The 18,811-nt window shown below is 40.7% G+C and overlaps 1 protein-coding gene across 1 annotated transcript in view; it reads left to right on the plus strand.

Annotated features, from left to right (window-relative positions):
* Window positions 1-18,811, plus strand: part of LOC126412983 (glutathione S-transferase 1-like) — a 47,855-nt gene that overhangs the window by 28,582 nt on the left and 462 nt on the right. The gene's annotated exons all lie outside the window — the stretch shown is intronic.

Consider the following 18,811-nt stretch of genomic DNA (forward strand, 5'->3'; position numbering starts at 1 on the left):
CAGCGGAAAGAGGCGTTACCTGTTGTGCAGCATTGTAAGTTTGCACCATTGCACTTTGAGCTGAAAGTATTTTTTTGCTATTTGCTAATCAATTTATTTCCTTCATACTTATCACCCTGGCATGGGAGTCTTAAGTGAGGAACATTATTGAATTTCGCATCGTTGACGGTCGATTCGAATTTCTTCAGATACGCTTGTATTGTATAGCAGCTTGGCAGTCAGAAAGCCGAGATCTACGACCATTAACACAACTTACTGAGTCGAGCTGCCAAGAGGATTTGATGTGTAAAGGTTTTCTTCTGATTTTGTTACAGAATTTTTTCTGGGAATTCGCAACTCCATGAAATAATACACGTGCCCCCCCTACCACGGTTAGAAGTGACGATTTTCTTAACCTTTGGAACACGAGACACGGGCGGTACCACGGGGCTACGGACACACTGCTGCCAGCACCCAACTCTCATCATGGTATTGGTCGCTCAGCCTCATAACGCATCGTGAAAGATATTAAAAGTTGTCACTTATGCGAAGAATAGCATTTCTTTAGCCAAAAAATTGAAATTTCTGTCTCAGTGTCTTAGTTTAAGTGAGGATTATATACCACGAGTCATTCAAATGGAAATTAAGTGAATTTAGCGAGTCAGTTCAGTACCACAAGCCGGAAGTGATTGCACTGTCGCAGTGTTGCCAAATGTTTGTGACGATGTTGCCAATTCTCAGCTATGCTAGGAACAGCTCTGTAGCGTTATAGGAGGAGAATCCTGTGCTCGTGTCATAGGAGGATACGGAGAGGAGGCGCAGGGTTTGGTTAATATGCAGCGTTTTCTCCTACCAGCTGTGTCAAACATTCAGTAGTGTAATCTTCCATCACGATTACAGTTTCCCACAAAATATATACGAATAAAACACTTACCTTGTTACTTTGTTACAAAAGATTATTTCAGTACAATAAAAAGTCTTTGGAATTCAACTTTGCCAACCTGTCACGAAAAGTAAGATAACAAACACTTTGCACCTCGAAATCGGTTGCATCTCTGTGCAGTCTTGTGATCATACGAGTAGAATTTCATGAATTGCACGAGATTGTGGAAAAATGTTGGTGCGAATGGAAGAAACACAGTTACCTAATTATTCTGTACCACGTAATAATCAATTCATTTGATAATTCAGAAGAAAAGAAACTAAAAATTAAGCCCATTAAGACAAAAACTAAAGTGCAGATGCGGGCACTGTGCAGATCTGCGGTTTTTCATCTTCAGATCTATACAAATAATGTATACTAACCAGAGCATTCATTGCTTTCGTAATGTTTCCCTCTTGTTTAGTGTTGTTATGATGAACTGGATCCACACCCATGAGTCTGATTTTTTCTTTGTATCCTTCCATCTACTATCTTTGTGTGTTATTGTTCGGTGTTCAAAAAGCAAAATATTATGCCTGATTCCACGAGGTATTAAAATGAGGTCGCAAAAAGGCTAACGAATTATAATCAAAATAAAGTGAGACGCCAATTTGTCTGTCGTCATGGTGTTAAGTGGACAGAAATAGTTGGGTGTTATTGTCGTCTTTTCTTATTGAGATTTTCATATTACCCTGACACAAGACGCCGAGATAAATGCGTATATTCTCCGTGACGAAACATCCCACATTCCATTCATCCTGATCCATTCGTTACGTGCATCGGCGGCAATGAGTGATAGGAAAGCCGTTGTGGGGTGACGAATAACAATAACAATGGTAGTAATTACAAATCAATGATCAAGGATGTTTATTGCATTACAGACGATTAACAAAATAACCAAGAATGGCTGAGTGTTTAATTGGCGCACTGAGTAGGTGTTCTTACCACTTTGTTACCGATTTCTGTTCTAATTGTTTGCAGAGAGAAAACAAAGAACCCCGTAGACATACATATCGCTAGTACAACGCGACATTACCTATCAGCTATCGTTGCTTTACATCACGAGACGAACATGGCGTCACTGAGTGACACTTGAAATACATTTCTGTTTTCTCTCTCCGTCTCTCTCTCTCTCTCTTTTTATTTTTATTTTTATTTTTTGAGGAAAGCATCGAGAAGCGCGATAATAAGCAAGTAGGCATATAACCTGCTTACAGTTATTTTCATCGGGATACATAATGCAAAAATACAACTTTTAAGTGTGTTCTTGCATAATTCCAGTTATTGACAGTCTATTCGTGAGCTTGCTCACATTCAGTGGAGTGAAATCTATCACAGAAGCAAAGCAAAACACAAATATTTCTTGGACCATGCGCAACACATAAACGAAATCTCGCTGCACTGACATGTTGTCCGATATATTGCACGGAAAACGTATCTGATTCATGTTGCTAAATACAGCTCTATCAGATATCAATTTGGAAGCGTACCAAGTGTATAAAAGTATATCTTGAAATACGCAGAAAGGCCCATAGAGGTATTCGACTGAAACAGCCATGACCAAAATTGTAACTGCGATCGACAGCATCGTCGTCTACAACCTTGACAACTCGAACGGTGACAGTGCTCGGCCGGTTACTTACGTTTACTGGTATCAAAGCTACAGCATGAAAACTCAAAAATGTTAATAACCCGAAGATCATTAGTTTTGGAACCCATAGAAAGTAAAGCAGTCATCAGTCGCAAGAGTGGTTTGAACACCACAGTGCTTTAATAGGCACTGTAGGGAAGAAGCATACACCATATAAAATTCACATCAGTCTTTCCATTGTGTGCCAGCCAGTCCGCTGTAACTAGCTCTGACGTCATAAATGTTGCGCAATACTTTAATCATCAAGTAAATAACCTGAAACGTATCTAGCATGTCAGGAGTATTACTAAATCTGTGGTGTCACCGCCAGACACCACACTTGCTAGGTGGTAGCTTAAATCGGCCGCGGTCCATTTAGTACATGTCGGACCCGCGTGTCGCCACTGTGTGATCGCAGACCGAGCGCCACCACAAGCCAGGTCTCGAGATACGATATAGCACTCGCCCCAGTTGTACGACGACATTGCTAGCGACAATACGGACGAAGCCTTCCTCTCATTTGCCGAGAGACAGTTAGAATAGCCTTCTGCTAAGTCCATGGCTACGACCTAGCAAGGCGCCATTAGCCTTACCTACTTTGAGAGTTATCGTATAAATGTCTCAAGAAGAACGTGTAAACCAACAAAGATTAAAAGTTAAGTATAAAGCAGCTACGTACTTTTCTTACTACCATTCAATAGTTATCCTGTTCCAGACTTGACGCCAGTCGGCGTGTGTGTACGCGTGCCTTTCTTTCGGCTCCCTTTCCAGTGTGGCGTAGCAAGCTTGTTACGCCACAACAAAATCAATATGTGTTGAATATCAGTTCAATAACTTTAACCATTTTCGAAATTTGGACGTTTTTCTGTAAAAGTCATTGGCGCAACAGAAAAGAGCTAGAAACTTAAAAATTTATATTTAGATTACTTTTTCATAATAATTTAGTAGAAACAGTATTCTGGATCTCACAAATTAAAATTTTAGTTGAAATTCATGATTTTCTGGTTTTTGTCTTAGAAATTAAGGAAGCAAGATAGATTAAGTAGGCGAATAAATAAAGCTAGGATGTTTAAATTTAAGTAGAAGGTAGATCCGCTATAATCATAAAGATGTGAGAAGTTTCAACTGAATAACTATAAAACTATAGCGATAGCGTCTCTCCAAAGGGCAAGTTCAGAGCTTGTCTACTGCGTGACTTAGCCACGTCAGACTTTTATTATGATTACTTACCTGTGTGCTGATTGCACATTTACATTGAGAGCTTCATCGGCCATCAGCAAAGGAAGCAATGATTTATTCGATAACTTAAAGTGGTGCATTACTAGCCCAGCCGCTAGTCGGGAGAGCGGATTTGATCAGGCGTTCCCATAGCCGTCCGCACCGCGGCTTTATATGTAAGAACGCTGTGTGAGAGAGAAAGGCCCCAGTTCTCTCCAGACGCTGATTAGCGCACCACCTGTGCCGGGAGTCGCGTCGCTATCATTGCTATAAACAGCCTCGGATGCCGTAATAAGTTACTCAGGATACGCGTAACCATGAAATCGTTTTCGAGTGAAGTGTTAATTCTGGGATGACTTTAATGATCTATCTTCAGTTTGCGTATGTCGTATTTTCAAGTGCCGCCGTGGGACAGACATTCTACCATTATTTAGCGTGGCGTTTGATGAACATTATCATCAAATTATGGCGAGCATTCATTTAAACATTTAATTTGAACAGTTATAGTTGCATCAGCGCATTAGACTCTGAACTGCTCTGGTAGTTTGATTGTGTGGATTCTTTTTGGTCTGTGACTTTCAGAATATAGTGAACATTTTAGAGAGAATCGTTTTTGATTATGAATCCCAGACAATCTCCTAATTCCTCAGAGCTATAAGCTGTAGCTATAAATGTATTTCTCAGATGAAGTGGGCACTAAGAATTCTAATTACAGGCTTCACGTTTTCCTAATCACTTTCTGATTGCCAATATTGTAGTTAGAGAGCCAGTGTTGAGAACGGCAAATAAAAGCATTAAATAAATAATAGGAACAATCATTAGCAATTAATCCATCCGACACCCCACATATGTTACTAATCGGCCGGGAAATGCATCTTTTCTACAATATAAAACCTTTAAAATAACAATTATTCCACCCGCCGCCCCACAGCACGGTCTTGTTGTAGGTGGTATGCTGTTACTTTCATCCAACCTTTGAGTTGACTTACCTAGCCAGTTAATAGGGGAACCTACAGTTGTACGTGGCTTTCGGACCACAGTGCAACTCGGCTTTTTTTACATCAACAAACACTGCCCGAGGGGAAATATGTGTAAAACGGCACATAAAAATCGTGGGACTGGTGAGGGATAGAACCTGAGACCTTCGTATCCATAGTCTTGCTCTTTATCACCTTGCCACCGTGCAGCCAACACTGTGCTTTCTGCTTACCATTAAAATTAACGATCTCTCGTTTGTGCCTGCGTTGCCACTTGCGTGTCCCTTAGGAGACCTTACCTTTGGGATTACCCTCGTAATCCAATGCCCATTCAAGGAAGACAAGGATACATAGTCTTGCTTCAATATTACAAATACGCCTCAGTTTGTGGATGAACGCAGACTTAGGTTGATAACCATTTTGAATATTTATCAGTACTGTACCCATTGGTGTGAAACTCGTTTTCTACCAATGATTCCCACAGCTACAGGAACACTACTTCAATACCTCTTAGACAAAGTACTTACGCAGTGCTATCAGACGAAAAGATGAACCTGGCGCAAACTGTGGGAAGTTTGTTTTACAACCTTCGTACCTGGATAAAGAGCTTTTTCTATTTGAGACATCTGTGAACGTTACTGCATCAGACGTTTTTAGAAGAAACTAAATTCCTTCAGATACGCCAATATTTAAAGAAATCGTGTTAACGGCATTAAATCGTGGTTTGTAAATCTTTTACCATCCGTACTCTGCCGCATTTCGCTGGTTCGAAGCCAAGAAGCTTACTGACAAATTTCACAGAAGGAAAATGGGGACGAAATGTCTCCCACTCGAAGGTCATGTTGTTTTACTTAAATGATTACAAAATCGGGTAAAACGAACAATGAGGTTGTCAGTATAAGCACATTACTGTTGTCAATCTGATGTTGCACCGCCCAGGGCCAGTAATGATAAAGGGCCCGTTTAGGTCAGGCATATTGTACACAGAAGTGGAAGAGAGAGCACCACTAAATTCTACAATCCGTATGCATGGCATACACACAGAAATTACTGTTACAGTGTACTTATGGAGCCCAATGAGTGAATTGCGTATTTTCCCGTGAGAAAGAGCACTGGCAAACAGTCTTCGCTACATTAGGTTTTTTAAACTGGCGTCACTTAGAGCTAGAATTTATGGCCAGCGACTAAGTGTAAGGAGAGTGAGTCGGATGCGGGTTTTGCAACTGTGAAATACTTTCCTACATTATAGAAGCGAATATTAAATTTGAACTAATATTGAGAAAATTTTGGACTTGGGTAGCTTAGAATGAAAATCTTTCTGTTTATTGCAAAGGAAAACAATTGATTTTCTAAAACATTCTGCGTCATACACAACTTGAAACAGGTCACGTCGACCAAATCATATGGAAGAACCGACAGCGACGTATATTGGAAGGCAGTAAGATCGCTTGGCTTTTGGTTTGGCAGTATTCGACAGCCATTTCTAGGCGCAAGTAAATGAAGAAAGGCAGCGCGTTTTCGTTATCAAGTAAGGTCTTCATCAATTACTTTAGTTTTAATGGTATCTACGAGTAATTGCTGATGTTTGATATTAACATGAAAAGGATTCCGTAGACAGGGAAAGGACTTGTTCTTCGGCAACTACTTCTATAATGACCAAAAGGACTTAAATGATCTTCAAGCACATGGTGTTCCAGCAGCGGTATGAAGACAATGATAGTAATAATGACGGTGATAATAGAATTATCCGGTAACTTCACACTTCCCAGTGGATTTTCTCGAACTAAGAAATTTCCTGAATTAGTGAACATTTCAAAATGGCTTCAAATCGAGGCTATGACGCCTAGAAAAGTCTTTACATCCTGCTGATATGAGAATAGCATAATCTCCACGTCAGAAGCTTGCTTCTACTTAACCATTTAATACACTCGCGTTTTTTTCCACCGTGACTAGTTTAGTAAGCTAAGCACATCTTCCATTACAGCACACTCCTGGCGCTGGGAAATGTGAACACAATGGTCTGGTGGAACGAACTATCACAAGTCCAATGCGTGAGTTCAGGCATTTACTTTTAAGAGGCACAAACAGATTTACTTTACCTTCGGTAACCTCAAGAGAAAGCAGTTATAATCCAGAATCCGCATTAAACATCCCGTTCCTTCATTCCAAACTGGGCAGAGCCGCTTTACGTTGGAAAATGACATAGGTGGAGGTCAGGGTAAACAGAAGTACTGTCACCAGTAAACTTACTTATATTAGAAAATTGTATTTTATTTGATGAACTGATAGCCGTCTTAAGGAACAGGACTCTTATTTTACTTGTACTTGATTGAACTAGAGACGTTGAAAAATTTGGTGCTGCACTGTGATTCGAATTCGTATTTCCTCTTTCGAGGATCTGAATCTCTCGGAACAGTATAGTTCAATCATTTCATTCCTTTTCCCAAGACTGCAATCTTCTCTAGGTCTCCTCCAAAGGTAAATATGTGGGTCCGAACCCTGATCCAGAACAAAAATATTCATAATTTCATTTCAAGCCCTATCACGTGCACACCGGCCTGCTAGTGAAAATTAACGTGCATTTTTAATGTTTGTTCATGTTGCCAGCAATTTCAGGACAAACACGCACACATCTTACTGTTGGTGAGCAAGCAATTGATACTTAAGCAATATTCGTGGACAATAAAGAAGAACGATAGGAGTGCGGTTCGATTGTCGCTCAGGCACATAAATTTGTGTCCTTATTTTAGATTAAACACCTAGCAGCTGGCAAGAAAAACCTATACGTAACATTTGATTTTACTTAGATAATAATCCGATTACGTCTTGGGTTCGTATCTCCGTCGCAGAACATCACATCATGCACTTCATCTTTAAATTCATACACACGTCGTTACTTCTGAATTGAGGTATATCAGACATCTTTCATGGTTAGTTAACAGGGATGAAAGGGTCTTGATAGGAGTCCTGGTTTATTACAAAAACTGTCGTCTTTTATTTTCAAGTTTAGATTTGGTTACTGATGTAGGCGAAAATTTCGGTACTTCATGACTCTTCATGGATAGTCAGCAATATGATATGATTAGATTAGATTAGATTAATACTTGTTCCATAGATCATGAATGCGACATTTCGTAATGATGTGGAACGAGTCATTTTAATGAAAGATTTCTTTACATACCAGTATTCAGTTTCTTTACAAGAATTTTTTAGCCCGCCCCCCCCCCCCCCCCCTCTCTCTCTCTCTCTCTCTCTCTCTCTCTCTCTCTCTCTCTCTCTCTCTCTGTCTCTCTCTCACACACACATACACCCACATTCTCTTTTTATTTTTATTTGTTTGTTGTGCTCGACTATCGGCGAGGCACGAAAACGTCCGTGAATGAATTTCTTAGTTTTGAGTACAGTTACGAAAGAAATATAAAAACAACTATGAGACTTACTGATTTATGATGCTTAGTAGCAGTCAGTTCTGAGTATTATTAGTAACTAAGCTCCAGTCCCTAAACCTAGTTACAGAAATGCGAATAAGACGCATTACGGGTGCCGTAGCGGCCGCGTCTTTGAGGCGCCAGCTATGGTCACTTCCCAGCCCGCTGTAGGATCACATCTGTTCGTCTTCTTCCTGCTGGTAATGTAACTGAGATTTGGCAACAACTCAAGGTGTGTTTGGCAACTCTGTGATCGACGAGTTACTTCCTGGTGTGCACGGAATTAAGCCTCAAAGTTCACTTGATTTCTCTTGTCATTTCCATTGAATAACCTGAGTTGTTATCGCTTGAGGTGTAACAGAAGATTGTAAATTTACGGTTTTCAGCCCAGCAAAGTCATTGAACGTGGCAATCGCAACTAATCTCGTCCTGTAAATAGTGGTTTACGAGTTCTAGCCGCTGTTGGCCTCCTGAGAGGAACGCGCAAAGCGCATCTATCCACTAGCTCTGTGTTGACGTGCTGACCTGTGGAACCGCGGCTGTTACGGTTCACGGTTCCACCCTCGCTAAATGTAACGTTTTTATCCCTTCTGTGTAAGAGCTGCATACAGTCAGATCAAACAACGATAAGCAAATCGTAAGAAAATACTTTCAGCTCAAAGTGCAATGGTGAAAAACTTACAATGCTGCACAGCAGATAACGCCTCTTTCCGCTGCTGACAAGCAAATTTTGGGTTTCTAGGAATACGTAACTTTATTTATGAAATGCCACATTTGCAGACCTGTTGAGTATGACACAGCATACCACTTAAACACAGACCCAATCGAAATCTAAGTGAGTAGTGTCTTTCTAATTCGTGAAGATAGAGGCAAGCTTGTGTACAGGTACTCAGTTTTGTTAAAACAGACTTACTTTCGTCGTAAGGTTATCGTGGGTAGTTTTATTTCATTTCTTACAATACAGTGCACAGTGTTCGTAAGGTTTCTTTTAGCGTTGTTAAAACAATACTAAACATGAGAGAGAAATTAATCATTAACGATATATGCGCATTCTCTGATGTTATCTATAACAGTCTGACAATGCACATGCAGTTTATTGATTACATGCATGTAGAAAACTTGTTCTGAGTTGAAGCTGTCAAACAAGGTATGAAGAAGAAGAAAATGCCACTACCAGACGACAGATAATGTAGAAAATACTTTTGTGACTATTTTGGCACTATGCGCTCTCTCCATACATAATACAAAAGCTTCGAGACGCATCTGCTGCCTGGCCGCCTATTAAACCTGAAAAGAACAAAATGACGCAGAAGTTAGCCTTTTTTCCACATTCGACTATTTTGGGTTGAGAAGTGAAGAGAATTATGTTCAAAGTTCCATTAAATTGATAACTTCAGCTGACAGCAGAATTGCGTTTTAAAGAAAATGTAGTAACGAATGTAATAGAACACGCGACGTCTTACCAACAGTGCGCGACGCTTACCGTTACGCTACTAGCTGTGACGTAGCTACAGCACCTCTGGAAGTAAACAACAGTTCCTCCAGAACTTCAGCATTCCACAATGCTGTGAGATAATGCATATGGCTGGATCTAGACTTCTGAGAGACAGACAGTTACAGCATTTCTTTTGCACTGCACGATGGTTTCAACAAACAGATAGCGCAATAGAGTAGCTCAAATGGAAGGGAACACTTCCTATTTAAATTTCTGCATCCTACACTGTTGGCAGTTCTGTGTAGGTGGCAGTTACGTTATTTTATTTTTGTGATACCTCCTGCAAACCACTACAGGGAACCTGTGTGTCAGAATTCTCATCTTGTGTGCGCAACGGTGTTATGATAGAGAAATGAGTCGTGGAGAAGAGGGTTTGGTGGTGTGCTGGACTGATGATAGTTTCATATGACGATGGTCTCGCTTCGATTCCAACTTCTGCCGATGTTTTTTGATAGGCAGAGGCAGATTCTATTCTCTTCTGGCTACGCCAAGTGAAGAAGGTATAATGACATTGTGGTCTGAAAATCACGTTAAACATGATATTCCTTCTCTGCCAAGTAGACGTTAGGTGGAACCACAATAAAGTAAGAAGTGGCGACATGTAGAAACACTATCACCAGTAACCTTTCTTATACTAGTTATTTATTTCTAGTGACGAAAAGAACCCTGTGTATGGTCACAGGACACTTATTCCGTCTTTTATTTGAGCTTCCGTATGTCGATAAAATTGGCTCTGAACTGGGAATGTAACTCAGACCGCCCCTACCGCGGAATTTGATCCCTTCGTGACAATACAGCTCGACTACAACTTGTTGTTTGTTCAAAACTGCAGATTCTTCAACATCTCCACATATTGCACATGAATGGGTTGGAATCCTGGCCCAGCAGTAAAATTTTCACTATGTATTATCAGGCTCTAGAATGAGAACACCTATCTGCTGGTGGATAATAATTTTTATTTTTAATGCATTTTCATTCGTTGTCAACACCAACGATATCTGACGATTTTGACTCCCAGTGAAACACAGAACTATTTGCGAGATCACTGTAAGTTCAAGGATGTTATTCCGAGCTGCTGGTGGAGAAAAATTCGGTAGCTGACGTCTCTTTGTGTGTAGTCAACAACGATATGTGTGGGGTTCGATTCCTAGTCAGCACTGAACTCTTCGTGATATTATTTCTAGTTCAAACATGCTCACATGTCGCTGCTGGTGTAATAAACCCATACTTAACGTTCCTTTTCTCTAGAATATAACTGCGATATGTGCCGGTTGGAGTCCTGGGAAGGAAAAATTTAATGTCTCGTCTCGTCATTTCAGTTAATACATCTAGCTACTGTCGAGAAAATCCGATATGTCAAAGTTGATTGTGCTTCGATAACAATCCGATTAGGTTCTGGGTTCGAATCCCTGTCCTACACAAAGCTTTACCTCAGCATTTTAAGTAAGTTACTTCTGAAGAAGCAATATTTAACATCTCTCGTAGTTCGTTAACAGGGACAATAGATGCTTGGTAGGAATTCGCGTCTGTTAAAAATATTACGGTATGTAATTTAAGGTTGATATTTGTTAACTGATACTGTCTAAAATCGAGGTATATTACTCTCTTTATGCCTAGTCAGGAATGACTGTTAATTTCCGTCAGTCATGAAATCTTAGTTTGCATGAGCTGGATTTGAATCCATATGCAGGACGAGTCGGTTCGTCGTGTCATTTGAAGTTCATACATATTCTCAACTAGCTGCTCGTGAATAACGTAAATTTTTAATGACATTTTGTGTTAAATAACAAGTATGGTATGTTACTTTGAAAAGGAAATCATGAATACGACGAACTTACTACGTGCATTACCTATCTGACGTAATAATAAGAGTGCTAACATTTCAGGTATGTCAGTAATTGCAATAAATTGCAAGCTTACAAGCCTTAAGGACAGTCTTATCCGTGATGAGGTGTTCCTTGATATTTTTAGTATCGTGGTATTACTTTACATCCTGAGTTATTGTGATACAGAGCAGTGTTTTCTAGTGGTGACTTGTTGGAACCATTTTCAATAGTCAAACGACTGTATCAAGGAGCGATTAGAGGACCTACTAGACAGCTGCGTTATGTGGGTTGCATGGGAATCAGGCTAAATGGAATCCAGGCCGTTCGGATACTTTTGAGCATGACTGTACTTCGTTAACATTCCGATTAGGTGCTGGGTTCGCATCCCTGTCACAAGCTTTATACGATGGCATTTCAATTTTAAACATGAGCATACCTTGTTACTTGTGAATGACACCATATTAAACGTCGTTGGGGGTAGTTCCCAGGACGGTATCTGTTATGACAGGATTCCCAGTTCAGTACAAACATTTTCGTCATTTATTTACAGGATCTGAGTTGATAATTGGTACTGGTGCAAACGTCTATACTTCACATCTCTTTATGCCTAGTGATCCGGTCTCAATAAGGCACAAACGAAGCTTAGCTTAGTTAGCAATGGCTATAGGTGCTGGGTTTGAATCCAGGTCCAGAATGACGACGTTGGTCATGTCATTTAAAGTTCAAATTTGTGTACACATAGTTGTTGATGTGTTACGAGAACAATGATAATACTGGTGATTCACTGTTAATGTTGAGATTTCCTTAGAGTGCTTGTTGCCGTTAATCTCGTTTTTCTACTGGTTCGTCCAATATCCAGTTTCCAGAGCCACTCGCCGTTGAGCGACCTTCAGCACGTGGATGGAAAACCTTTTAGAGAGCGAAAAACTTTTTTCCAATTGCCGTACAGCTTTGTAACTCCATATATTGTCTCAAGTATTTAATTTTGACTAAGGATTACTGTACGATATATGTAAAATAATTCGTTTTCTCAGAACTTTTGGAATGTCACTTGTTGTAATTAAGGTTAGTTTATGAGTGTTATGGGGTGTCTCATCGCTAAGAACGTGTTTTCTAATATGGTTTGTATGACGATATTAGTTGACGCTTAGACTGACTGCCATAAAGACCCTTGGTCTCTTAGTAGTCTCTTGCGGTACCCATTGTGTGTAGTCAAACGACTGTACACCTTGGGGTTTTGGTGTTTAGAGGACCTGCAACACAGCTACGTTATGTTGGTTGTATTCAGCAGTGACCCACTTTTTTTGCTGTCATGTGTACATCAAGGATTAAATCATTTGACTGTCGCCATAAAGATTTCGGTATGTATTTGATCGACTTTCTTTATAGTAGTCTTATTTAATAACTTCTTTTACTTACCTCTGTTCCATCTTCACGTACTGTACTTTTAAAATATGTTCAAACCCTCTATTTTGGTCTCTGGAGCGTATTTAGAGGACGAATCACACTGATGATGGTCGCGCCCTCCACAGATTGTAGTTGTTGTGGTATTTATTTTACATCTGAAGCAAGCAAAATAATTCTATCGAGTAAAATAATACTTAAGGCAGGTGTCATTTCAGATGACCGACTGGTATCTGGATACTTACTGTTAGGGTTTTCTTTTTTTATTGTTACTATACTCAAATTCAAGTGCTAAAATGGAACGAAAGTATCTGGAAAATTAAACAGTCTTATGTTCTAGCAGGAAGAAAATTTGTCCTTGAAGGTTTGTGTGTGTGTGTGTGTGTGTGTGTGTGTGTGTGTGTGTGTGTGTGTGTGTGTGAGGCACAGATAACTAAAAAAGGACACGTATTGTGTCAGACAAAGCGCTATTGTAAACAAATATTTTGTTTCTTTTGTGTCTATGCTCTTTGGAAACGTCATTAATTAATGCTATCAGTTTAGATGACTCAGTTGATCATATTTTGCCCCGAGACTTCTGGTAGTGGCTTCATCTAACTGCTTTTATTTGTAGAATGGTTGGTTTCGTTAAATGATTCAGTATTATTCACAAATTTCCAACTCATCAGATCAGAAGACTGTACATTGTCGTCAGCACTTTCAGAATTTTGTGCATGGACCACATTGTTATCTGCTTAGTAGGACTGTCGTGTCTACTTCCGTATATTATAACCCACAATACGATGTGCAGCGGTGAGTATTTCATGTACCACCGTTTCCAATTCAAACCTAGTTTTTCCGCTATCATACACGTCTGCCTTCAGCACACCAATACATAATGTTGCCCATTATTCTTTCAATGAAATGCAGATTCCGACTTCAGTCCAGGTATTTATACATCCTCAAGCACGAACTGACTCACCACCGCACTTTAAGGTTGGAATTACTCTACACACATGGGCTACTGCTCTGTATCAATGAACAAAATAATAACTTTGATATAGATAACTGTTTACTGTTTTCGTTAAGAGCTGAAGAAACTATATTCTTACATATTTTATTTGGTCTTACTGACTAGATAGCAAAACTTGGTAGTCTTCGTCTTTTTTCTGAGTATGTGCGATTCTGAATGTAAAGTTCAGAACAAAGACTAAGTCAATGCAAGACAAAATAGAACTTTATTCAGTGCAAAACAATAAAATACGTTTGATTCTGAACATCAACCAAACTGATTTTTGTTCATAGTCTTATCTCTTTTAAAATATTATTTTCATATTGTCTTAGATCACATATTCCATCAAATCAGCAGGAAATGCATCCGTGTAAATTCGCTTAGCGGCTGTGGACAGCTGCTAAGCGACGTTGTTGGTTTTGTGTCAGCCGCTGTAACGTCTGCGACCTCAACCGCTGATTTGCGGAGTCAGCCTTCCTAGGAAATATACTTATATGGATATGGTGTCTGTTCTTTCGGACATGAACTGCAGCTGTCTACAACGAAATTAGAATTAGCTGAGTCAGCCTTCCTAGGAAATATACTTATATGGATATGGTGTCTGTTCTTTCGGACATGAACTTCAGCTGTCTACAACGAAATTAGAATTATATTAATACCTTCAGCTGCTGACGGGGGTTTATATATATCAACGGGGACAGGTGAAAATGTGTGCTCCGACCGGGACCCGAACCCGGGATCTCCTGCTTACAAGACAGACGCTCTATCCATCTGAGCCACCGAGGGCACGGAGAATAGTGCGACTGCAGGGACTATCTCGCGCACGCCTCTAGCGAGACCCACATTCTCACCTTGTATGTCCACACACTACATTCGTAGTGTCCCACCCCAACACATTCCCGTAAGAGTTCGGGGACTATGTGTGCATCCGCACAGAAGAAGAAGGTCATGGCCGGTATTGCCAGAACTATATACTCATATGGATATGGTGTCTGTTCTTTCGGACGTGTCTTCCGCGAGTAATGAGTGTGTTGGGGTGGGACACTACGAATGTAGTGTTTGGACATACAAGGTGAGACTGTGGGTCTCGCGGGAGGCGTGCACGAGATAGTCCCCGCAGTCGCACTGTTCTCTGTGCCCTCGGTGACTCAGATGGATAGAGCGTCTGCCATGTAAGCAGAAGATATCGGGTTCGAGTCCCGGTCGGGGCACACATTTTCACCTCTTCCCGTTGACATATATCAACGCCCGTCGGCAGCTGACGGTATTAATATAATTCTAATTTCTTCCTAGGAAATAGTGTTTCTTACACAGGCAGTGTGTTGATTTGGATACCCAGTCAAAAAAGAGAAGCACAGTGTTCAAATGGCTCTGAGCACTATGGGACTTAACATCTGTGGTCATCAGTCCCCTAGAACTTAGAACTACTTAAACCTAACTAACCTAAGGACATCACACACATCCATGCCCGAGGCAGGATTCGAACCTGCGACCGTAGCAGTCGCGCGGTTCCGGACTGAGCGCCTAGAACCGCGAGACCACCGCGGCCGGCGAAGTACAGTGTGACATGTCTTGAGACATTTTAAGAGGTTCTCGGAAAAGTGGCAATTTTACTCGATACTCTCGAGCTAGATTTATTTCATTCCCCACTAAATGGTCATTTGTGTAAATTATGAGCTGGATGTGGGACACTTTGATGTCCTTTTCATTTCTATTTCACTTAGCTTGCAGTGATTTGCCGTCTTATACACTTTTCTTGAAAGGCCAATAGTATCAAATGAAATACTTAGATTAATTAGAAAACCTGTTGCTTCGCAGTTTTCAAAACTGTCTCCCATTTATAGTGTATGTTGCAGGATTTGTGAAATGTAAACCAGTTTCATCACAGAAGTTGTTCATTTACCTCTGTTAGTCTTAAAATTATACGCTCTGCTATTTTTAAGAGTTTGCACATCATAGAGACGAGTCTGTACTTTTACAGATCACTTTGTTCTTTCCCCATGTTACGGATTACTATAACTTTGCTTCTCTTCCATATGTTATGCGTCTTGCAAAAGTAAATTGTGATGTTAAGTTAACTTGGCAAGCCTCCTCTACGTGTTGTTTAGGTCCTCATAGAACCATTGAAATAACAGTCACTGTGACTCTGATACGAACCATCGCAGTAAGCAGGTTCAATAGAATGTAGCTTGAAATAGTTATGCAAAGATGAGACGATCTGCACAGGGCATACAAGCGTCGAGAACCGCATCAAAAGAACCTTAGAACTTAAGACTACAACAACAACAAGAGCCTTAACATGCAAGTCTGGCTCAGTGTAATGTAATCGTTTGTGACAAAATGGTTCAAATGGCTCTTAGCACTATGGGACTTAACATCTGAGGTCATCAGTCCCCTAGAACTTAGAACTACTTAAACCTAACCAACCTAAGGACATCACACACATCCATGCCCGAGGCAGGATTCGAACCTGCGACCGTAGCGGTCGCGCGGTTCCAGACTGAAGCGCCTAGAACCGCTCGGACAGAAGGTCAGCCGTTTGTGACAGTCCTTAAACAGAAATGTACCACCGTTGCCCAAACGGCTCTCTTCATTGTTGTGGTTGTGGTCTTCAGTCCAGAGACTGGTTTGATGCAGCTCTCCATGTTAGCCTATCCTGTGCAAGCTTCTTCATCTCGATGTACCTACTGCAACCTACATCCTTCTGAATCTGCTTAGTGTATTCATCTCTTGGTCTCCCTCTACGATTTTTTCCCTCTTCGCTGCCCTCCAATACTAAGCTGGTGATCCCTTGATGCTTCAGAACGTGTCCTACCAACCGATCTCTTCTTCTAATCAAGTTGTGCCACAAATTCCTCTTCTCCCAAATTCTGTTCATTATATCCTATCCATCTCATCTTCAGCATTCATCTGTAGCACCACACTTCGAAAGCCTATATTCTCTTCTTGTCCAAACTATTTATCGTTCATGTTTCACTTCCATATATGACTACACTCCATACAAATACTTTCAGAAAAGGCTTCCTGACGCTTAAATGTAGACTCGATGTTAACAAATTTCTCTTCTTCAGAAACGCTTTCCTTGCGATTGCTAGTTTACATTTTACATCCTCTCTACTTCGACCGTCATCAGTTATTTTGCTCCCCAAATAGCAAAACTCATCTACTACTTTAAGTGTTTCATGTCCTAATCTGATGCCCTCAGCATCCACTGATTTAATTCGACTGCATTCCATTGTCCTCGTTTTGCTTTTGTTGATGTTCATCTTATGTCCTCCTTTCAAGACACTGTCCATTCCGTTCAACTGCTCTTCCAGGTCCTTTGCTGTCTCTGACATAATGAAAATGTCATCGGCAAACCTCAAAATTTTAATTTCTTCTCCATGGATTTTAATTCCTATCCTAAATTTTCTTTTGTTTCCTTTATTGCTTGCTCAATGTACAGACTGAATAACATTGGGGATAAGCTACAACTCTATCTCAGCCCCTTTCCAATCACTGCTTCCCTTTCATGCTCCTCGACTTTTGTAACTACCATCTGGTTTCTCTACAAATTGTAAATAGCCTTTCGTTCCTGTATTTGACCTATGCCACCTTCAGAATTTGAAAGAGAATATTCCAGTCAACATTGTATCCTCTTCATACTGTTTAGATCCGCGTACTATTTTGATCCGTATGTTCTCTTCATACAGACCTAAATAGTTTTAAAAATCTTCTTTTGTGTATCAATATCTACATTCTCATTAATAGCGACAAATTTTTCAAATATAGCCCCCAGTCGATTACCCTGACTTTAGATTTCAAATTTTATATTTATTTCTGTTGACAAACTGTGTGATCCAAATTGTACAATAGTTCATTGTAAGAAACTAAAATATTAATACAGCATTTGTTTCAAAAAAACATCTTCTTCGTGCAAAAGTGCTCTGTATAACATTAATTTTATACTAACAACAAATGAAGGGAAATAGTCAGAGGGTACCACCAACATACGAGGAACGTTCAATAAGTAATACAACACATTTTTTTCTCGGCCGATTTCTGTTGAAAGAAAAGCGGAATTTGTTGTGGGACATCGTGGAATACTCCCGCTTCAGCCCCTACAGTTTCATGGAGTTCCGATAGATGCGGCGCTGTACGTAGCCTTCAAAACGACGGCTGTAACGGAGTTGCGTTCCAAGCAAAGAGATGTCAATGAGTTTCTTTTAACGGAAAACTGGAGCATCGCAGGTGTACAGCACGCAGCTGTGACTCCTTCAATGTTGGAACGTGCGTACACTCTTATTGTAGGTGATCGATGGATTACGATCCAACACGTCGCTGCACAGCCGGACGTCTGTATTGGTAGTGCTGACACACTCGTCCATCAGTTGGGGTACTCAAAGGCGTGTGACCGCTGGGTTCCTTACCGCCTAACAGAAGACCATAAAGAGCAACGAAGGACCATCTCTGCGAAGTCGCCCGAGCGTTACGAGGCCGGTGTGACAGTTTTTGTCTAACATCGTCGCAGGCTATGAAACAGGGGCTCATCACCTCGAACTGGAAACAGAACGGCAATCCATGAAGTGGCACTGCACCACCTCTCCTTCGAATAAAAAATTCAAAGCCGCACCCTCAGCCGGTAGAGTCACGGAGACGGTAATCTGAGATTCTGAAGGCGTCATTGTATTTGATGTCCCTCTCACGGTGAAACGATCAGTTCTGAAGTGTACTGTGCTACAAAAATGCAAACGAACGTCTCCTTTACCATGACAATGCAAGGCCTCACACAAATGTGCGCACCCTAGAGGGACTCATAAACTTCACTGGACTGTTCTTTCTCATCCACCATACAGCTCAGATCTCGCACCTTCCGACGTCAAGCTGTCTGACCCAATGAAAGATGCACTACGCGGGAAGCAGTTCATGGACGACGGGGAGGTCAATGATGCAGCAAGACGT

Source organism: Schistocerca serialis, chromosome 7, assembly GCF_023864345.2.
Source record: "Schistocerca serialis cubense isolate TAMUIC-IGC-003099 chromosome 7, iqSchSeri2.2, whole genome shotgun sequence".
In the NCBI taxonomy this organism is placed as follows: Eukaryota; Metazoa; Arthropoda; class Insecta; order Orthoptera; family Acrididae; genus Schistocerca; species Schistocerca serialis.